Genomic DNA, 24,240 nt, shown 5'->3' on the forward strand with positions numbered 1-24,240 from the left:
TGGGATTTTCCAGGCAAGAGTACTGGAGTGGGGTGCCATTGCCTTTTCCGGCAATCACCACCACTATATATATATATATATATATATATATATATAAATCAGATTCTTTTCCATTAGTTTATCACAGGATACTAAATATAGTTCCCTGTGCTATACTGTAGGAACTTGTTGTTTGTCCATCCTGCTGCTGCTGCTGCTAAGTCGCTTCAGTCGTGTCCGACTCTGTGCGACCCCATAGATGGCAGCCCACCAGGTTCCCCCGTCCCTGGGATTCTCCAGGCAAGAACACTGGAGTGGGTTGCCATTTCCTTCTCCAATGCATGAAAGTGAAAACTGAAAGTGAAGTTGCTCAGTCATGTCCGACTCTTAGTGACCCCATGGACTGCAGCTCACCAGGCTCCTCCATCCATGGGATTTTCCAGGCAAGAGTACTGGAGTGGGGTGCCATTGCCTTCTCCATTGTCCATCCTAGATATTAATATAATAGTTTGAATCTGGTAATCCCAAACTCCCAATGCTTCTCTCCCCCTGGAGAAGAGTATTTTATCACTGACATTTTTTAGACTTGTCAGAAGTAGTGATAACAGAAAGCAGATCAGCTTTTAGTCAGTTTTATTATTTTAAAATTCTCTTCGATGTTTCCCTGTTGCCTGCTTCCTTCGCCCTTGGTAATCCACCCTCCCAAGGTACTTGCATTTTGTGACTTTAACGGTGAGACCACCACTGACTCACTCCCGCCCTTACCCACCGGCCGGCCTGTCATGGCCCAGACCTCATATTCAGAGAGTTTTACATTTAGATCTGCCATATATGAGGCTACACTTGTGTCCGCAGAGATAGACCAGCAGGAATGAAGGAAGATGTTCACCTTACAATTTTTGACTTGTGTCATTACTGGACTGCTACATGTGCATTAATTTTGTTTAAAAATCTGAAATTTTCTTGTGATTAGCACAAGCGTAATAGATTGTACATTTGAGGTATTTAAAATAGGTGTACTACCCAAAGCAGAAACTAACACCACATTGTATATCTTTTGAAAAAACACAACTTTTGAAAAAAGTTATAAGTAAATATTACAATGTACCCCAATTTTTAATAACCGTTTTGTCATTTCTACAAAATGACAAAGTAGTAGGTGTGTTGAGCCTGTAAGCACTGCTAAAGTGAGCAATCCTATGAGTTTTCCAGGGACTCAGGGGTTTTCCAGGATACAGGACCTTCAGTGCTAAAATTGGGACAGTTCAGGCAAACCCAGGTGGTGAGCCACCCTACCTGAGCCCCTCGGAGAGCAGCACACCACGATCTCACAGAAGGCTGGTTTCTCACTGGCTGAGTCTTTTCTGGAGGGATGGAGAAGCCAGCCATTTCTTCTTGATGCTGAAACTGGCTCTCAGACTAGGAGGCTTCAGCCTAGAAGCATGGCCGCCTCTATACTGATGTCCTCTCCTCCCTAAACTGACCACCTCTCTCTGACTCAAACAGAGCATATGTTTGATGACAACAGCAAATGCTATTAGGGAATGACCTTTATATAAGTCACCATAGAGTGTTTTACAACTAAACACACGGTGAATGTAGAAATTTTGCAATTTTTAAAGAACATAGCAGAGACTTAGGTTTCTGAAGATCCCCAAGGCTGCTGCCACACCTGTGTGATGTAAATCAGAAAGCCTTAGATTTGGGGTTCCAGAGTTGAAATTTGAAGTGTCCAAGAGGTTGGGGGATCCAAACCCTTGAATTTGTAATGAAACAAGAGGTTTGGAAAGTATATTATCCTGCTAAAACTGTACCCCGTGTGAGTTAAATAACTAAAAAATCAATACATAGTGTTACTGACAACCAAGCTATTGTCTTTTGGTGATTTTGTGCTGAAACAGATAGTTGTAAAAGAGAATGATGGTGTTTTTCATGCATCATATGTTGCCCTCAAACCAATGGCATGATCTATAAATAATGATTTGTGGCCAGACTCAAGCACTGAGATAAAGTCATTTGTGAAAGTTTGATGAACACCTTTGTCTGTTTTTATTTTCAAAACAGTAAAATAAAAGACATCCAAGCCTGAAAGATAATGTTTAAAGAATAGGTTACAGCTTTCTGGTGGCAGAGTCTGGAAAAGATGTGAAGAAGTGATACTTCACAAGGGGAATGAAAGAAGGAAGAACAGGCCATTTTCTCCTTCAGGTTTGGCCCTCAGGTGGCTGGAGATAACATGTATGTGGTGTTGCCACATCTGGGCACCCTGCAATGACACTTTTGTCCACGTCACTGATCCTTCTGGCAAGGAAGCCATCTCCTGTGTAACTGGTGGGATGAAGATGAAGACCGACTGAGATGAATCATCTCCATATGCTGCTATGTTGGCTGCCTGGGATGTAGCCCAGAGGTCACGGAGCTGGGCATCATTGCCATCCACGGCAAACTCCAGGCCACAGGAGGAAATAGGACCAAGACTCCTGGGCAGGGGTCTTGATCAGCCCTCAGAAGCCTGCTTGCTCAGGAATGAAGATTGGGCAGGATGAGGATGTCACACCCATCCCCTCTGACAGCACTCACCAGAAGGGGGTTGCTGTGATTGCCACCTGTGAACAGGACTCCTCAAATTATGATTGTTTTCTGTTAAATTGCCATGATGTAAGCTCAAAAAAAAAAAAAAAAAAAGACTAGGTTACAGAAACTTCATCAACTGACCACTTAAAATTTGGCCTTTTGCCACACCTGTGAGGCTTAAACTTCGAGGTCAGTCACAACAAAGGCAGTTGTTGTTGAATGATTGAACATGCATTAGCTTTCTGAAAGTGGAGCACCAAACAGGAAGGTCCCACTACTAGAACACTAGCATCTGTGTTTGTTGGAAGGTATATTGGTACAAATTTTTGGAAGGTCATTTGACCTTATAAACAAAATTTTAAATGCAATGTCCTCTGATCGAACAAGGCCATTTCTAAGAATTTGGTACATTGACATAATGGCACAGATTTGCAAAACAAGGAAAGCTTATTGCTGAACATTGATAATATTTGTGATAGTTGTCCATCTAGACAACCTGAATCTAACAGTAGAGTTAAGAACTTTATTGTAGTTACCAGAGGCAGAGGTATGGGGAGGGAGGACTGGATGAACATAGTCAAAAGGTACACACTTTCAGTTATAAGTACTAGAGATGTAATGTACTAGGGATGTAATAAATGTCATTAACACTGCTTTAATTTATATAAGAGTTTAGAGAATAAATCCCAAGAGTTCTCATCATAAGAAAAATATAATTTTTTTTTCTATTTCTCTACTATTGTTACCCGTATGATCACTAATTTTATTGTGATAATCATTTCATATGTATGAAAGTCAAATCATTGTGCTTCCACACCTTAAATTTATACAGTGCTGTATGTTAATTGTATGTCAGTAAAACTGGAAGAAAAACAACTTTATTGGTGTTCCACATTGAAGAAAACTAGCCACCAGGAAGAAGGAGGTAGGTTATGTGCATTGGCTTGGGAATAAGGCTGGAATATACTGGGGAGAAGATGACAAGTTGCAGAGCAGCATGCATCGTGTGATTTTATCTTGTAAAATAAATGTAAGAAAACAATCTGCATACACATTTGTGTGTACACTCATAAATCATTTAGGAAATACGTTCGCGGCAAACTGTTGAGTGGTTAATGCTTAGAAATGGGAGCAGAGGTGCTCCATTCGAATTTTTTGGGATGTACTTACATTACTTTCTCTGTTTGAAGGCAGAATTTCCTTTTTGTTTCTTTTAAGGACAAGGAAGCATGTTTTCAGTTAGGTCTTGACTGAAAATCATTGTACTTCTTTCTTGCACTGACCATATCAGAGACGGATGGCAGTGGTGACTGGATACAAAAAGACACCATGGACAGTAGGTAAAATCAGTCCTCTCCACCTAAATAGAGAGCCGCTCTATCCTACAGGACTTCTGGCCAAAGGCTTCAACCAGGTAATGTGCTAAAATCACTTATCAAATAAAGGTAATATATTATTTATGGAATTAAAGTTATCTATTTGTATCTATTTATATCGCTCTATTTCAAGTTTGGAGGATGAAGGATGCTTTTTCCTCTTACCCAAGTTATTTCTCTTCCCAGGCCTACATCTGTCTCTCTCTAGATACTACTCAATTAAAATAAATTTTAAGATATTTTAAAACAGGAGGCAGAAGCTATCTCACGAATGGTTCTAAAAGAAGTGTTATTTCTGGAAGTTTCCAAATGGGCTAAGGGAATAGAGTGGGTCAGCACATACTTGTGGGATCCAACAAGTAAGCCAACAATTATTAAGAGACCGAAGAGTAACTACCTGAAAACCAAGAGTAATTCACCAATATGGCACTTGTATCTCCACCTGTTAACAATGCCTGTCTATCAATTTAGTACCTGTGAAAGCAACCCAAGAATTAACAGAAAGTGTTAAAAATATATTATTCAATTACTTTGAATAATAGCAGTTTAATCTTGGAAAACATCATTTGAACTTTTAAAAGGGATTAAAAAATGTTCACTGCAGTATACTATGATATGCTATGCTAAGTCACTTCAGTCATGTCCAACTCAGTGCGACCCCATAGACGGCAGCCCACCAGGCTCCCCCGTCCCTGGGATTCTCCAGGCAAGAACACTGGAGTGGGCTGCCATTTCCTTCTCCAATGCATGAAAGTGAAAAGTGAAAATGAAGTCGCTCAGTCATGTCCGACTCTTAGCGACCCCATGGACTGCAGCCTAACAGGCTCCTCTGTCCATGGGATTTTCCAAGCAAGAGTACTGGAGTGGGGTGCCATTGCCTTTTCCATCACTGCAGTATATAAACACAAAATCACACATATAATAAATGAACAGCTTGTTAGATTTTCACAAACGCAACTCTTCCATATAAAAAGCATCCAGATTAAGAAACAGTACATTATCAATACCCCAGAAACAACTAATTTTTTAAATGTCAGGGGACAATATATTTGTGGGCCTGTTTTTGGATTGCCTTGGGAAAGATCAATGTCACAATATTGAATTCTCCAATTTATGAAGGTGGTTTATCTCTTACAAAGGGAAGCTTTGTAATTTAACAGCCTTCCTGGAAATGCTGGAAAATCAGGAAGAGTGACTAAGTCCATCAGTTTCTTCTGAGAGTCCCTGCAGGGACATGTCCTGCTTCACCGTGTCCTCCTTGACTTCGTGGTATGGGTAGACTTGCCAGGTGAAGCCTCCAGTTTTCTAGCCATCACTCTCATTTTACCATCCCAGTCAGGTGTTCAGTGTCTTCCTCCCTGCACAGAACATTCTCCATCATCTTATGCCACTTTTTTCCCTCCATTTCCTCTGCCAAGAATTTTTAGGTTGGCTCGGAGCAATGAACTTTGGTGATCTTCCATCTTAGTGTGGGGCTCTTGGTCCAGCCTCCTTCTTTGCTGGTCATTCTAGTGGTGCTGCTGGCTGTTCCTTGTGGATTTTGACCTTCTATCCAGGAACTTTCCTAAATTTGTTATTCATACAAGCATGTCTTCAGGGCAAGCAGGGATATAGTCTTATTTTTTATAGAAGTATACTTGATGCACAATATAAGTCACAGGTATACAACATAGGATGCACAACTATTAAAGGTTACACTCCACTTATTATAAAACATTGCCTGCATTCCCTGTGTTGTATGATATATCCTTGTAGCTTAATTTATACCTACTGGTTTATACCTCTTAATCCCTACCCCTATGTTGCCCCTCCCTTCTCTCTCCCTATGGGTGACCACTAGTTTATTCTCTACGTCTGTCAGTCTGTCCTTTTTCTTATAGTATTCACTAGTTTGCATGTTTTTAGATTCCATATATAAGTGATACCATACAGTATTCGTCTTTCTCTGTCTGACTTATTTCACTTTAGCATAATGCCCTCCAAGTCCATCCATGTTGCTGCAAATGGCAAAATTTCATTCTTTTTTTTTAAATGGCTGAGTAGCATTGTGCATATGTATACCACATCTTCTTTAGACATTTATTTGTTGATGGATGTAAACAAATATCTTGGCATGTTCCATATGCCATATCTTGGCAATTGTAAATAATGCTGCTATGAATATTGGGGTGCATGTATCTTTTTGAATTAGTCTTTTAATTTTTATTGCAGTATAGTTGATTTACAATGTTGTGTTAGTTTTAGGTATAGAGCATATAGGTGTATGTATAGAACATATACATATATAGGTATGTATATGTTATACATATATATATATATCTCCATCTTTTTTAGATTCTTTCTCCATATAGGCCACTATAGAGTACTGAGTAGAGTTCCCAGTGCTATACAGTAGGTCGTTATTAGTTATCTATTTTATATAGTAGTGTGTGTATGTAAATTCCAAACTCCCAATTTATCCCTTCTCCTTCCCTCCGGTAACCATAAGTTTATTTTCTACATCTGTAGATATAGCTAGAAGTGGATCTATACCCAGGAGTGGAATTGCTGGGTCATATGGTAGTTCTATTTTTAGTTTTTTGAGAAACCGCCATATTGTTTTCCACAGTGGCTTAACCAATTTACATTCCTAGCCACAGGGTACAATGGTACCCTTTTCTCCACATCTTCCCAACGTGTGTTATTTGTGTTCTTTTGGATGATTGCCATTCTGACAGGTATGAGATGATATCCCAACGTGGTTTTGTTCTGCATTTCTCTGATGATTAGCGATGTTGAACATCTTTTCACGTGCAGGTTGGACACCTGCATTTCCTCTTTGAAAAAAGTGTCTATTGAGGTCTACTGCCCATTTTTTGATTGGGTTGTTTGTTATTTTTATGCTGAACTGTATGAGACAAAAGGGATACATTCTTAACCTGAAATGCTTCCCCCTAATTTCCATGATAAAATTTTTAACATAAAAAAAGAACAAATTGAATAGTTCATCAAATAAGCTAGAGTTAACAATTGTTAATGTTGACCATATTTGCCACACTGATCTTGTTAAGATGTTGTAAATACAGATATTATCATATTTCACCCTAAATATCAGAAGGCATCTCTAAAGTTAATACCTTTTCCTACATAACCAGAACACATTATCATCTCTAACAATATTAACAATAATTTCTTCATATAATCTAATATCTAGAAGTTACTTAAGATTTTCCAACTGTTTCCAAAATATCTTTATACCTGGTTTATTCATGTTATTTCATTGTATGTTTCATCTTTTTTATGTGTACCATTTTAAAAGTCTTTATTGAATTTGTTATAACATTGCTTCTGTTTTTTATGTTTTGGGTTTTTTTTTTTTTTTGGCCACAAGGCTGTAGGATCTTTGTTCCCTGACCAGGGATCAAAGCTGCACTCTCTGCATTAGAAGGCGAAGTCTTAACCCCTGGGCCACCAGGGAAGACCCCGCACGTTTCATCTTGAGCTACCTTATCATTCATTTGTTGAAGCACATCTAGATTTGTCTGTTTGCTTCCTCAGAGCAGTGTGAGTTGTTTCTTCATCTCTTCTACTTCCTTTTACCTAGAAGTTAAACATTTTTTGGCAGAAAATACTTCATAGGAGAGGTGATATATACTTTCTATTTCATCATATTAGAAGGCTCATGAATCTGATTCTCTTAATATTTGCAACGCTAAGATTGATCCTTGGATTAAGATGATAACAGCCTGATCCTAGGATTATAAAGTTACATTTTCTTGCTTGTGCCTAGCAAGTAATCTTTGAGGTGAAATTTTGCAAATATGTATAACACTGGTTCCCCATTGATCTTTCACATAATGCTTTTAACATCTTTGTTGATCCTTGCCTGAATAAACTATTTCACTAAGGGATTGTAAATTGATTTCCTAACTCTATTATTTTTTATACTTATTATCTAACATTCTTCTATTACTAAGACTCTCTCTCATCAGCAAGGTTTAGTTGATTATGCTGATAATAATTCCTAATGGAAAGTGGAATAAATGCCTAATTACTTTCTTTTAAAAACCTGTTTTCAAAGTAAGAAAGTAATTACCAATTTTCAAAGTTACTGTTATAGCCACCACCACTGATAAGAAGTGAGTTTATTGTTTTATTCTTATTTGAATATTTTTGTGGATTTTTAGTATGATATCATTATGAATTATAAATATTTCAAACAATAACATTAAGTATTTTTTGGTGTTCACATTGTTATACTTTTGGCCAGTAAAACCCCTTCAAGCTGGCTTATTCCTTTGACAAACTTAAAAGCCTTTGAAAGTTCTTTACTTTCTGACATAACAAGATCACCCAGGCTCACCAGTTCATCAGCTTGCACAGCTTTCTTAAACTTTCCAAGCTCCAGCATCTTCATTTATAAGATACTAGCAGTGGTACCTACCTCATAGGATTAATATGAAGAATAAATGAGATAGTGTGGTTTGGCATGGTAACTGACATTCAGTAGGCAGGTAAGGAGTTACAGTATCTTTCATTATTATTGGCCCAAGCTCTGCCTTTAACAACACTAGTGTTCTTGTTGTTTACTTGCTCAGTTGTGTCTGACTCTTTGCGACCCCATGGACTGTGGCTCACCAGGCTCCTCTGTCCATGGGATTTCCCAGGCAAAAATACTGGAGTGGGTTGCCATTTCCTTCTCCAGGGGATCTTTCAAATTCAGGGATCAAACCTGAGTCCCCTGCATTGGCAGGCAAATTCTTTACTGCTGAGCCACCACGGAAGCCTCAATAACACTAGTAACCTTGGATAAGACATTTGTCCTCTTTGGGCCTCAGCTTCTCTCTCTGTACAATGGGAGATTTAAATTTGAAGACCTTTCCACTTAATTTTTTTGGGTAACCAGATCAGTGGTTTTGTATGAACTTAATAAGAAAACACAAACAAAACAACAGAAAAGTCCCAAGAAGGGAATTTATGAAAATCCCATGGCTAACATCGTATTCAATGATGAGAGACTGACAGTTTTCTCCTTTCTCCTGAAAGTTTGATCCTTAGGATCAGAATCAAGACAAGGCAAGAATGTTCTCTTTCATCACTGCTATTCAACATTGTACTGGAAGTTCTGGCCAGAGCAATTGGGAGTTGAAACAAGTTGAGGAAACATTGGAGGAGTGCCCTAAGATGGAGCCAGAGTGAGGGGTTAAGAAAGGTTTTTCTCTCTGTATCTCTCTATGTCTGTCTCCCATTCAGTTTGTGGTATCCAAGGAAATCTGTCAAAATGTTAGCTGAACGTAAGTTAAATGCTAGCTGAGCAAAGCTAATGGAGGTGATGGAATTCCACATAAGACTTCAGAGACCACATATAATGGAGATTACAGACTTTACAAAAATAATTTAGAAAAGTAATTCAGCAAACAAACAGCTAAAGCCTACAGCAAACAATGAAAACAAACATGGAAAAAAAGAACAATCTGAATTTCCAGAGTTGTTACATTATAATATTCAAAATGCCCAGTTATCAAAAATCATGAAGCATGAAAAGAAACAAGAAAATATAGCCAATTCACAGAAAATGTTAACAGAGACTGTCCCTAGGGAAGTTATTGAACTTAAAAGACTTAAATCAATCATCTTTATTATTCTCAAAGAGCTAACGGAAACCATGAACAACTAGATAAAGGAAAGCTGGAGAACAATATGACAAAATATGAAATATTAACACAGAAACAAAAATGCTAAAAAGAGCCAAACAGAAGTTCTGGAGCTGAAAATTACTATAATGGAAATGGAAACTCACTAGAAGACTTCAAAAGCAGACTTGAGCAGGAAGAAGAAAAAAATGGTAAACTTGAAAATAGATCCATTGAAAATACCCAGTTTTAGGGACAGAAAGAAAAAAGAATGAATAAAACCTAACAGAGCCCAAGAGACCTTTCGGACACCATCTATCATACCAATGTATGTACAGTGAGAAGAGAGAGAAAGGTACACAGAGAATATTTGAAGAAATAATGGTCCAAAACTCCCCAAATTTGATACAACATGTGAATCTACACATTCAAGAAACTCAACAAATTCCAAGAAGGATGTGTGGATCCTGTGTGGATCACAAAAAATGGTGGAAAATTCTTAAAGAGATGGGACTATCAGACCACCTTATCTGCCTCCTGAGAAATCTGTGTGCACGTCAAGAAGCAACAGTTAGAAGTGGACATTGAACAGTGGACTGGTTCCAAATCAGGAAAGGAGTCCATCAAGGCTGTATATTGTCACCCTGTTTATTTAATTTATATGCAGAGTACATCATGCGAAATGCCAGGCTGGATGAAGCACAAGCTGGAATCAAGATTGCCGGGAGAAATATAAATAACTTCAGATATGCAGATGACACCACCCTTATGGCAGAAGTGAAGAGGAACTGAAGAGCCTCTTGATGAAAGTGAAAGAGGAGAGTGAAAAAGCTGGCTTAAAGCTCAACATTCAAAAAATGAAGATCATGGCATCTGGTCCCATCACTTCATGGCAAATGCTGCTAAGTCACTTCAGTCGTGTCCGACTCTGTGCGACCCCATAGACGGCAGCCCACCAGGCTCCCCTGTCACTGGGATTCTCCAGGCAAGAACACTGGAGTGGGTTGCCATTGCCTTCTCCATCATGGCAAATAGATGGGGAAATAATGGAAATGGTGACAGACTTTCTTTTCTTGGGCTCCAAAATCACTGCAGATGGTGACTGCAGTCATGAAGTTAAAAGACGCTTGCTCCTTGGAAGAAAAGCTATGACCAACCTAGACAGCATATTAAAAAGCAGAGACATTACCTCGCTGACAAAGGTCCATCTGGTCAAAGCTGTGGTTTTTCCAGGAGTCATGTATGGATGTGAGAGTTGGACTATAAAGAAATCTTAGCACAGAATAATTGATGCTTTTGAACTGTGGTGTTGAAGAAGACTCTTGAGAGTCTCTTGGATGGCAAGGAGATCCAACTAGTCTACCCTAAAGAAAATCAGTCCTGAATATTCATTGGAAGGACTGATGCTGAAGCTGAAGCTCCAATCCTTTGGCCACCTGATGTGAAGAACAGTCTCATTTGAAAAGACCCTGATGCTTGGAAAGACTGAAGGCAGGAGGAGAAGGGGATGACAGAGGATGAGATGGCTGGATGACATCACCAATTCGAGGGACATGAGTTTGAACAAGGTCTTGGAGTTGGAGATGGACTGGGAAGCTTCGTGTGCAGCAGTCTATGGTGTCGCAAAGAGTCCGACATGACTGAGTGACTGAACTGAACTGAAAGGAGAAACTGTGTGTGCGCGAAGTCACGTCAGTCGTGTCTGACTCTTTGTGACCCTATGGACGGTAGCCCACCAGGCTTCTAAGTCCATGGAATTCTCCAAGCAAGAATATTGGAGTGGGTTGCCATGCCCTACTCCAGGGGATGTTCCAGAACCAGGGATTGAACCCATGTCTCCTGCAGCTCCTGCACTGCAGGCAGATTTTTAAGCCACTGGGGAAGCCCTAGGACATCCCTAGATGGATACAAGCTAAGAGAATTTATTGGTAATAGAACTGCCATACAAGAAACACTGAAGGTGTTCTTTAAGTTGAAAGAAAAGGGCACTAGCAGTAACCCAAAGCCATATGAAAAAAAAAAATCTTTTGTAAAAATAACTACATAGGTGAATATAAAAGCCAGTATTATTGGTTTCTAACTCCACATTTCACATCCTACATGAATAAAGACAAATGCATAAGACAATTATAAATTTGTGTCAGAGGGTGCAAACATATAAAGATATATTTTGTGAAAACAACAATATAAAGGGGGAAATGGAGCTATATAGGAGCAGTTTTGTTCGCTAATGAAATTAAGTTGGAATAAATTCAAGCTACATTGTTATAAATTTAGAACATTCATTGTAATCCCCATGGAAACTACTGAGAAAATATCTAAAAGATACACAAAAGCAAGTGAGGAGGAGGCAAAAATGGCACACTACAAAAAATTAAGTGCAAAAGAAGGCAGTAATAGAGAAAATGAGGAACAAAAAGGTCTAAGACATACAGAAAACAAATAGCAAAGGGCAGAAATAAGTCCTTCCTTATTAGTAATTACTTTAAGTGTAAATGAGTGAAATGACTCTAAAAAAAAGGCAGAGATTGGCAGAACTTAAAAAAAAATTATCCAGCTATATGTTGTCTATAACAGAGGCACTTCAACTCTGAGAACATGCCTGGGTTGAAAGTAAAAGGATGTAAAAAGATATTCCCTGCAAATGCTAACCAAAAGAACTGGAGTAACTAAACTGAAATCAGAGGAAAGAGACTTTAAGTTAAACACTATTACAGGAGACAAAGAAGGACATTATATATTATTTGTAAAAGGGTCAATTCATCAAGAAGTTACAGGGACTTCCCTGATGGTCCAGTAGTTAAGAATCTGCCTTCCAGTGTAAGAGATGCTGGTTCAATACCTGGCTGGGGAACTAAGATCCCATATGCTGCAGGGCGACTAAGCCTACATACTGTACAGCCCAGGCCACAGCTAGAGAGAAGCCCGTGTGCCACAGGGAAAGATCCTGCGTGCTGCAACGAGATCCTGCGTACTGCAACTAAGATCCAACACAGCCAAAATAAACATATGACAGGGCCCCCCAAATACATGAAGTGAACAGCCACGGAAGAAATAGTCCTACAATAGTAGTTGGAGATTTCAATATTCAACTTTCAATAATGAATAGAATATCTAAACAGAAGGTCATAAGAAAATAGAACGACAATATAATAATAGAGCAACACTATACACCAACTCGGAGAAGGCAATGGCACTCCACTCTAGTACTGTTGCCTGGAAAATCCCATGGGCAGAGGAGCCTGGTAGGCTGCAGTCCATGGGGTCGCTAAGAGTTGGACACGACTGAGCAACTTCACTTTCACTTTTCACTTTCATGCATTGGAGAAGGAAATGGCAACCCACTCCAGTGTTCTTGCCTGGAGAATCCCAGGGACAGGGGAGCCTGGTGGGCTGCCGTCTATGGGGTCGCACAGAGTCGGACACGACTGAAGTGACTTAGCAGCAGTAGCACCAATACACCAACTAGATTTGACAGACATATTGGACAGTCTGCCCAATAGGAGCAGAATACACATTCCACTAAAGTGCACATGGAACATTCTCCAGGATAGCCCATGTTTTAAGCCACAGAAGAATCTCAGTACGTTTAAAAAGGCTGAAATCCTCTCAAGTATCTTTTTCAACCACCATGGAATGAAGCTAGAGCTGAGCAATGTAAGGAAAACTGGGAAGTTTTAAACTGTGTGCAAATGAAACAATGTAGTCTTAAACAACCAAGGGTCAAAGAAGAAAGGGAAACCGCAAAAGGTTTAGAGATGAGTGAAAATGAAAACACCATGTACCAAAACATATGGAATGCAGTGAAAACAGTACCTGGAGGAAAAAATCTATAGCTGTAAATGCCGGTGTTAAAAAAGAAGAATGATCTCAAATCAATAACCTAAATTTACAACTTAAAGAACTAGAAAAGGTATAGTGAATTAAACCCAAAACAAGCAGAGTGAATTAAGTTATAAAGACTAGAGAGGAGATAAGCAAAATAGAAAATAGAATTACCTATTTTTATAGAGATTATCAATGAAATCTGAACTTGATTCTTAGAAAAGATCAATAAAATTTACAGACTTTTAGCTAAAATTACCACGAAAAAGAGAAGAATGAATTTAAACAACTAAAATCAGAAACGGAAGTGGGACATTAATACTGACCTTACGTGAATAAAAAAGATCGTAATAGAATATTGTAAACAACTGTATGCCAACAAATAGGATAACCTAGATGAAATGGACAAACTCCCACCAAAACTGCCTTAAGAAGAAATAGAAAATCTCAGTAGACCATCAACAAGTAAAAAGACTGCATCAGTAATTAAAAAAATTCTCAAGGAGGCAAGAATATACAATGGATTAAAGACAATCTCTTTAACAAGTGGTGCTGGGAAATCTGGTCAACCACTTGTAAAAGAATGAAACTAGAACACTTTCTAACACCATACACAAAAATAAACTCAAAATGGATTAAAGATCTAAACGTAAGACCAGAAACTATAAAACTCCTAGAGGAGAACATAGGCAAAACACTCTCTGACATACATCACAGCAGGATCCTCTATGACCCACCTCCCAGAATATTGGAAATAAAAGCAAAAATAAACAAATGGGACCTAATTAACCTTAAAAGCTTCTGCACATCAAAGGAAACTATTAGCAAGGTGAAAAGACAGCCTTCAGAATGGGAGAAAATAATAGCAAATGAAGCAACTGACAAACAACTAATCTCAAAAATATATAAGCAACTCCTACAGCTCAACTCCAGAAAAATAAATGACCCAATCAAAAAATGGGCCAAAGAACTAAATAGACATTTCTCCAAAGAAGACCTACAGATGGCTAACAAACACATGAAAAGATGCTCAACATCACTCATTATCAGAGAAATGCAAATCAAAACCACTATGAGGTACCATTTCACACTAGTCAGAATGGCTGCGATCCAAAAGTCTACAAGCAATAAATGCTGGAGAGGGTGTGGAGAAAAGGGAACCCTCTTACACTGTTGGTGGGAATGCAAACTAGTACAGCCACTATGGAGAACAGTGTGGAGATTCCTTAAAAAACTGGAAATAGACCTGCCTTATGATCCAGCAATCCCACTGCTGGGCATACACACTGAGGAAACCAGAAGGGAAAGAGACACGTGTACCCCAATGTTCATCGCAGCACTGTTTATAATAGCCAGGACATGGAAGCAACCTAGATGTCCATCAGCAGATGAATGGATAAGAAAGCAGTGGTACATATACACAATGGAGTATTACTCAGCCATTAAAAAGAATACATTTGAATCAGTTCTAATGAGGTGGATGAAACTGGAGCCTATTATACAGAGTGAAGTAAGCCAGAAAGAAAAACACCAATACAGTATACTAACGCATATATATGGAATTTAGAAAGATGGTAACAATAACCCTGCGTACGAGACAGCAAAAGAGACACTGATGTATAGAACAGTCTTATGAACTCTGTGGGAGAGGGAGAGGGTGGGAAGATTTGGGAGAATGGCATTGAAACATGTATTATATCATGTATGAAACGAGTTGCCAGTCCAGGTTCGATGCACGATACTGGATGCTTGGGGCTAGTGCACTGGGACGACCCAGAGGGATGGGATGGGGAGGGAGGAGGGAGGAGGGTTCAGGATGGGGAACACATGTATACCTGTGGCGGATTCATTTTGATATTTGGCAAAACTAATACAATTTTGTAAAGTTTAAAAATAAAATAAAATTAAAAAAAAAGTCAAAAACAAGATGGTTTCAATAGTGAATTCTGTGAAACTCTAAAAAATAATTAATACTAATTCTTCTCAAACTCTTCCAAAAAATAGAAGAGGGGGGAACCCTTCCTCAGTCATTCTACAGAGCCAGTATTACCTTGATACCAGATCCAAAGATGTCATAAGAAAGAAAACTATAGAACAGTATATAAATATAGATGTAAAAATTCTCAACAAAATATTAGGAAACCAAATTCACAGCATATTTAATAAGGACTATACACCATGATCAACTGTGGTTTGGCTTTTTTCATCCAGAATTCTTTGGAGATTCATCCAAGTTGTCACATCAATAACTCTTGTTATTGCTGAGTAATATTCTGTGGCATAGATGTACCAGAGTTTGTTTAACCATTTATCCATTGACTGACAATTGAGTTGTTTCTATTCACATTCAGTTTTTGTATAAATACATTCTTAAGTATCTTGGACAAGTGCCCGAGACTGTAATTCCTGTGATATAACTGTTTCATGTTTACTTTTATAAGAAAATGCCCAACTGTCTTCTAGAATGGCTACATAATTTTATATCCCACCAGCAATTCCTAGTGATCCTGTTTCTCTTATCATCAGTAACATTTGATGGTATCACTATTTTTATTTTAGCTATTCTGATGTGTGTGCAGTGGTATCTCATAGTGATTTTAATTAGCAGTTCTCGAAGGGGACGACAGAGGATGAGATGGCTGGATGGCATCACCGACTCAATGGACGTGAGTTTGAGTGAACTCTGGGAGTTGGTGATGGACAGGGATGCCTGGCATGCTGCAGTTCATGGGGTCGCAAAGAGTTGGACATGACTGGGTGACTGAACTGAACTGAACTGAATGACCAATAATGTTGAACATCTTTTCATGTATATTATTTGTCACCTCTATATCCTCTTCAGTGACATGTCTGTTTATATCTTTTGCTTATTTTCTAATTGAATTTTTTTCTTTTAATCTTAAGTTTTGAGAACTCTTTATATATTCTAGATACTAGTCCTTTGTCAGATTTGTGGTTTGCAGATATTTTCTCTAAGTTGGTAGCTTTTCACCTTCTTAACGGGGTCTTTCTTGGAGCAGATGTTATTAATTTTTATGTTGTCTAACATAAAATTTTTTTCTTGTATAGATCATGCTTTTAGTGTCAAGTCTAAGAATTTTTCACTGAGTCCTAGATCCTAAAGATTTTACCCAGTTTTTTTTTCTTAAAAGTTTTATACTTGTATCTGTAATTCATTTGAAGTTAATTTTTATATAAGGTGTAATGTTTGGGTCAAGTTTCATTTTTTAAACTATGAATGTCCAATTGCTTCAGCACCATTTCTCAAAAAAAATTATCCTTTTCCATTGAATTGTTTTTGCATTTTGGAAAATATCAGTTGGGCAGATATGTCTGGGCCTATTTCTGGATTTTCTATTCTGTTCCATTGATCAATGTGTATATCCTTCTGCCAATACCACATAGTCTTGATTACTGGTTAACACTTTTAAAGCTCTTCATTAATTATAAAGTGCAGTAAGGACTGCTGGAGTTAGAGAAAAGGTCCCAAGAGATATAACATTTGATGAAAAGTTTGCTGCACTTAGATTCAAACGACTTGGGTTTTGTAGTCATTGCATCAGGATGTGACTGGGTGACCTGGCCAAATCATTTAGTCTGAGACTCATTTTTCTCATCCACAGAATTGTGATGCTAAGACCTGTGTAGCCTACCCTCCCAGTATCCTTGTGAGCATAAAAGAAAAATATAGAGTCTATAAGGTTTAGACCAAAGCCAGTATTCAAATATAAAGGGTTATTATTTGAGGGATAAGGACAATAGACATTAAGGTCCTTCTTACCTAAGGGTGCCTCAAATCCCTTATGATTATACAGTGGAAGTGAGAAATAGATTTAAGGGCCTAGATCTGATAGACAGAGTGCCTGATGAACTATGGAATGAGGTTCGTGACATTGTACAGGAGACAAGGATCAAGACCATCCTCAAGGAAAAGAAATGCAAAAAAGCAAAATGGCTGTCTGGGGAGGCCTTACAAATAGCTGTGAAAAGAAGAGAAGCAAAAAGCAAAGGAGAAAAGGAAAGATATAAGCATCTGAATGCAGAGTTCCAAAGAATAGCAAGAAGAGATAAGAAAGTTAATGCAGCGATCAATGCAAAGAAATAGAGGAAAACAACAGAATGGGAAAGACTAGAGATCTCTTCAAGAAAATTAGAGATACCAAGGGAACATTTCATGCAAAGATGGGCTCGATAAAGGACAGAAATGGTATGGACCTAACAGAAGCAGAAGCTATTAAGAAGAGGTGGCAAGAATACACAGAAGAACTGTTCAAAAAAGATCTTCATGACCAAGATAATCACGATGGTATGATCACTCACCTAGAGCCAGACATCCTGGAATGTGGAGTCAAGTGGGCCTTAGAAAGCATCACCCGGAACAAAGCTAGTGGAGGTGATCAATTCCAGTTGAGCTCTTTCAAATCCTGAAAGATGATGCTGTGAAAGTGCTGCACTCAATATGCCAGCAAATTTGGAAAACTCAGCAGTGGACACAGGACTGGAAAAGGTCAGTTTTCATTCCAATCCCAAAGAAAGGCAATGCCAAAGAATGCTCAAACTACCGCACAATTGCACTCATCTCACATGCTAGTAAAGTAATGCTCAAAATTCTCCAAGCCAGGCTTCAGCAATACATGAACTGTGAATTTCCAGATGTTCAAGCTGGTTTTAGAAAAGGCAGTGGAACCAGAGATCAAATTGCCAACATCTGCTGGATCATGGAAAAAGCAAGAGAGTTCCTGAAAAATATCTATTTCTGCTTTATTGACTATGCCAAAGCCTTTGACTGTGTGGATCACGTGGAAAATTCTGAAAGAGATGGGAATAGCAGACCACCTGACCTGCCTCTTGAGAAACCTCTATGCAGGTCAGGAAGCAACAGTTAGAACTGGACATGGAACAACAGACTGGTTCCAAATAGGAAAAGGAGTACGTCAGGCTGTATATTGCCACTCTGCTTATTTAACTTCTATGCAGAGTACATCATGAGAAATGCTGGGCTGGAAGAAGCACAAGCTGGAATCAAGATTTCCAGGAGAAATATCAATAACCTCAGATATGCAGATGACACCACCCTTATGGCAGAAAGTGAAGAGGAACTAAAAAGCCTCTTGATGAAAGTGAAAGAGGAGAGTGAAAAAGTTGGCTTAAAGCTCAACATTCAGAAAATGAAGATCATGGCATCTGGTCCCACTACTTCATGGGAAATAGATGGGGAAACAGTGGAAACAGTGTCAGACTTTATTTTTCTGGGCTCCAAAATCACTGCAGATGGTGACTGCAGCCATGAAATTAAAAGACACTTACTCCTTGGAAGAAAAGTTATGACCAACCTAGATAGCATATTCAAAAGCAGAGACATTACTTTGCCTACAAAGGTACGTCTAGTCCAGGCTATTGTTTTTCCAGTGATCATGTATGGATGTGAGAGTTGGACTGTGAAGAAAGCTGAACGTGGAAGAATTGATGCTTTTGAACTGTGGTGTTGGAGAAGACACTTGAGAGTCCCTTGGACTGCAAGGAGATCCAACCAGTCCATTCTAAAGGAGATCAGTCCTGGGTGTTCATTGGAAGGACTGATGCTAAAGCTGAAACTCCAATACTTTGGCCACCTCATGTGAAGAGTTGACTCATTGGAAAAGACTCTGATGCTGGGAGGGATTGTGGGCAGGAAGGAAAAGGGCACGACAGAGGATGAGATGGCTGGATGGCATCACCGACTCGAATGACGAGAGTTTGAGTGAACTCCAGGAGTTGGTGATGGACAGGGAAGCCTGGCGTGCTGCAATTCATGGGGTCACAAAGAGTCAGACACGACTGAGCGACTGAACTGAACTACCTAAGGTCATCTTCAATTTGATTAGGTAGCATTAGCCAGAAAGTTTCATGTGTTATTCAACAGATACTTACACATTCTTCCAGACACTGTGAAAAGTCCGTGGGACATAGATACAAAAATACATAGTCCTGTCCTTACAAATCTTCCTTTTTTTATGGGAACGTATTCCATTTTTCAAAAGTTAAGTGAATTCAAGTTAAATGTATATTGAGCACTTCTTTAGAATTCTGGGACCTTTCTAGGTGGATGGATCCATGGAGCAAAAAATCATAGTGAATTATGTGAAACTCTAAAGAATTAATACTAATTCTTCTCAAACTCTTCCAAAAAATAGAATAGGAGGGAACACTTCCTCATTCATTCTACAGAGCCAGTATTACCTTGATGCCAAATCCAGGCAACGATGTCACAGGAAAGGCTATAGAACAGTATATAAACATAGACATAAAAATTCTCAACAAAATACTAGGAAACCAAATTCACAGCATATTTAATACAGATTATACACCATCCTCATATTTTCAGGAGCTGCACACTGACCTTAGCAGAGCCAAAAGGAAAAGGGGAGGGTTTTCCTGGACAAAAGTAAAAACACTCTGAGGCTCACATTCTTGTCACCCTTTCCAGCTAGTTTCATCTGTATTTCCATTTCTTTGCATGCATTTATTAAAATGAAACAAAAACATCCCATGGAGCCAATTTAGAGTCCTGTACACTGTGAATAAAACACATTTTGCCTACCTCAAATAAGACGGAGCCTGTTGAAAGGGTCAGCCTGCCTCATCTCTATTTTCCCAGGTCTCATTTTACAAATTGACTTCAGTCCCTTGTCTGCATCGTACATTGCTGAAATCAATTTGTAAAATGAAGTAGTTTTAACAGTCAGAGAAAGACCGGTATGCATCATTCCTCTAGACAGCCTGCAATAAAGAAAATCTTACTTGGAGAAAAAGGCTATTGTCGTTTAAAGTGTTTTTACATGCTACTTGGTGTATTTAGAAAACAAAGCATGAGCGTACAACAAAACACAACAGCAAAACAACAAAATCAGAATCCTGTTCCCAGACTCATAGCTGGAGGGATATTTGGAAATAATTGCCAAGTATAATGCCATCCTAGCCATTGGTGGGGCTCTGCTGCCCCCAGGTGGCTGAAGCCCTTCTCTGACAACTCCAGTGTTCAGCGCAGAAGTTAGTGATTTTTAGAACGGAGCAGAGAATGGATGGATAGGGTGATGATTGGGATTCGTTCATTTATTTATTCAATTAATAAATATAGAATTTCAACTATATTGCCAGTCACTGTGTCAAGTGCTGTTAGGAAATGACATTTGAGATCAAAGATCTTAAAACTGCTTTATCATTAAGAAGTCAAGGGCCATGCTCAGGGCTGCCCTGGGCATTGGTCTCAGGAGAACAATAGGAGGGAGCAAGGACTGGGGGAGTGACCGATGATAATGGAGGCAGGGTTTTCCAAATATGTTTCTTCCCCCAGGGGCACAAACGTATCTTATAGCCTATTATTAATAATTGAAATCCATTGGGTTAACAAGAGAAAGAATAGAAAGTAAAGGTAAGTGTGAGCGTTAGAGATACACTAGAAGGTTTATACAGGGAAAGTTTGAGGTGGGGACAGGAAGAGAGAATAGGCAAAACCCTTTGCTTCACTGAAAAAAGTAAAACAGATTAAAAACAAAAAAGCAGGATGCCATATTTAACATGGCTTATTCTCAGAGATTATGACAGCCTGTATTAGTAAGTCACTGTAGTCTTGATGGGTATGGAAACTGGCGCATTCCATTTGACACAGCAAATCCGGCATTAGGAATTCATTGTGCAGAACTGCTTGTGGAGGTATATAGAGAAAAGAGCAGATGATAAGACCACGTGCCCTTCATTTCACCTAGGCTTAAATGATGGCATCACAGATGCTTAGAGCTCCTCAGGGGTTCCTTCTTGAGATCGAAATTGTGTTGGCAGTTGTCTCTGTGGCTGGTTACTACTCTTATCTCCTGTTATGATTCTGTAAAAAATTTATAAAATCCCCAACCTTTTAATTTCAGTTGACCTCAAACATTCATTTGCTGAGCTCCTGTTGAATGTAAGACTTTGGCTCGTTGGGAAGAACAATGAAGGGATGACTTAGATATGGTTCCTTACACTCAAAGACCTTGGTCTAGAGAAGTTTGACTTGTAAAAACATAAGCTACAGTAATTCAGTAAAATAATGGCTCTAACACAGCATCATGGAAATATGTGATAAGGAAGATACAGTTCATTCTAATTGAGAGATAAGGGAGGGGTGGATTCCTAGTAGATGTTATATTTGAGACTTGAAATATTTGAGTCAGGTGGCATTGTGGTAAAGAATCTGCCTGCCAATGCAGGAGACACAAGAGATGTGGGTTTGATTCCTGAGTCAGGAAGATCCCCTGGAGTTGGAAATGGCAACCTGTTCCAGTACTCATTCCTGGGAAGTCCTGTGGATAGAGGAGTATAGAGGGCTACAGTCCATGGGGTCACAAAGAGTTGGACATGACTGAGTGACTGAGCACACACACACACACCACTGCCCCCACCTCCTCTAAGCTTCCAGATTTTGAAAAATAAAAGTTATTGTTTTTATTTTCTATCATATGAGCAATGCATGTTTGGAAAAATCCAAAGGATAAGAAAAATAGAGTAAAATTCTCCCTTTAAAATCGTTGGTTCCCTGCCCAATCTCATTTCTTTTCCTAAAAGCAAACAACACTCTCAGCTTATTGTGCTTTTTTTTCCAAATGATCTCTAGTGTATTTATGTGAATATATAACTCTGCTGTGATTTTACATAAATGGATATATGTGTTTTTCTGCACTTCAGGAAAAACTCAGTACCATATTTTGGATATTTTTCTATGTTAGTACATACAGTTTAAACTCCTCTTTAACTAGAATTTCACAGTAAGGCTATTTCACCATGTCCAATTTGATGGTCCATAAAGTGAGAGAAACTAAGGTCTTATTTGCATAAACAAAGAAAGCAAAAAAACCCACCTCAACTCTGGACCTAACAAACAGACATATTTTTTTTCACATTTATTTATTTTTATTGAAGTATAGTTGATTTGAAATGTGTTAATTTCTGGTGTATAGCACAGTGATTCAGTTATATATATATATTTATTTATATTCCTTTTTCACTATAGTTTATCATAAAATATTGAACATAGCTCCCTGTGATATATTATATGATCTTGTTTTTATCTACTTTATATATAGTAGTTTGTATCTGCTAATCCCAAACTTCTAATTTACCCCTCCCCCACACTTTTCCTCTTTGGTAGCCATAAGTTTGTTTTCTATGTCTGTGAGTCTGTTTCTGTTTTTTAAAATAAATTCATTTGTATAATATTTTAGATATATAAGTGATATTAAGTGATATTTATCTTTGTCTGATTTACTTCACTCAGTATGATAATCTCTATGTCCAACCATGTTGCTGTGAATGGCATTATTTCATTCTTTTTATGGCTGAGTAGTATTCCACTGTATACATAATATACCACATCTTCTTTATCCATGTCTCTCAAACAGATATCTTATTTTAAACTCTCACTTAAAGCTCCTCACCCAATTCCCTTGAACTCTACCCTGGAAAGAGAGACACAAACAATCTTTGCAACCTTCAAACCTGTCCAGAGTTCTGTCTGAAAACTGCAAACTCTCTTCTCTACTCTAAGAAATTTTACTCTGCATGGGGGAAGTAGATCTTCCATCTCCTGAATCCATCCCAATCTATGGATTTTGCTCTCCCACTGTCCAGTTTCCTTGATTTTTGATATCCAAAGCAAGTATGTCCACTAAAATACCAACAAAACAAGTTTACAAAACAAAACTTTTTATCTAAGCAGTAGCTCCTACAACCATGTTTTGACTTTCAATCCCACCATGAATTGATAAAAACTCAGGTCCTCTTTTAAGTCTCTGAGATTCTAGCTGGCCTTCCCTAAGGCAAGTGCATTGATATCTCAATTGGTGGAATGAAAGGGAACAGGACAAGGAAGCCCAGATGATATCTCAAATATGATCTACTAGAACCTGAACATTTTCCCAAATTAAGTATATTTTATAACCATAATTTTAATGGTTGCCCAGTAGTCTAACCAACAAATATAATTTACTATTCTCTTATTTTAAAAAATTATGTTATAGATGATCTATTATGGTTATCTTATGACATATTCCCCCTCACCCTGAATTTTTATAATTTACACAATCGTCAGTCAGTCAGTTCAGTTGCTCGGTCATGTCCAACTCTTTGTGACCCCATGGACTCCAGCAGGCCAGGCTTCCCTGTCCATCAACAACTCCCAAAGCTTGCTCAAACTCATGTCCATCAAGTTAGTGATGCTATCCAACCATCTCATTCTCTGTTGTCTCCTTCTCCTCCTGCCTTAAATCTTTCCAAGCATCAGGGTCTTTTCAAATGAGACCATTCTTTGCATCAGGTGGCCAAAGAATTGGAGTTTCAGCTTCAATATCAGTCCTTCCAATGAATATTCAGGACTGATTTCCTTTAGAACAGACTGGTTGGATCTCCTTCCAGTCCAAGGGACTCTCAAGAGTCTTCTCCAACACCACAGTTCAAAAGCATCAATTCTTCGGCGCTCAGCCTTCTTCACAGTCCAACTCTCACATCCATACATGACTCCTGGAAAAACCATAGCTTTGACTAGATGGACCTTTGTCAGCGAAGTAATGTCTCTGCTTTTCAATATGCTATCTAGGTTGGTCATAGCTTTTCTTCCAAGCAGCAAGCGTCATTTAACTTCATGGCTTCAGTCACCATCTGCAGTGATTTTGGAGCCCAAGGAAAGAAAGTCTGTCACTGTTTCCATTGTTTCCCCATCTATTTACCATGAACTGATGGGACTGGATGCCATGATCTTCGTTTTTTGAATGTTGAGTTTCAAGCCAGCTTTTTCACTCTCCTCTTTCACTTTCATCAAGAGGTTCTTCTTCGCTTTCTGCCATAAGGGTGGTGTCATCTGCATA

The 24,240-nt window shown here is 38.6% G+C and overlaps 1 pseudogene; it reads left to right on the forward strand.

The window, feature by feature from the left end:
* The first annotated feature begins 635 nt into the window (after positions 1–635).
* On the forward strand, positions 636–4,409 carry LOC129620738 (40S ribosomal protein S14-like; annotated as a pseudogene).
* The last annotated feature ends 19,831 nt before the right edge of the window (positions 4,410–24,240 follow it).

This window comes from Bubalus kerabau, chromosome 10, assembly GCF_029407905.1.
Source record: "Bubalus kerabau isolate K-KA32 ecotype Philippines breed swamp buffalo chromosome 10, PCC_UOA_SB_1v2, whole genome shotgun sequence".
Lineage (NCBI taxonomy): Eukaryota > Metazoa > Chordata > Mammalia > Artiodactyla > Bovidae > Bubalus > Bubalus kerabau.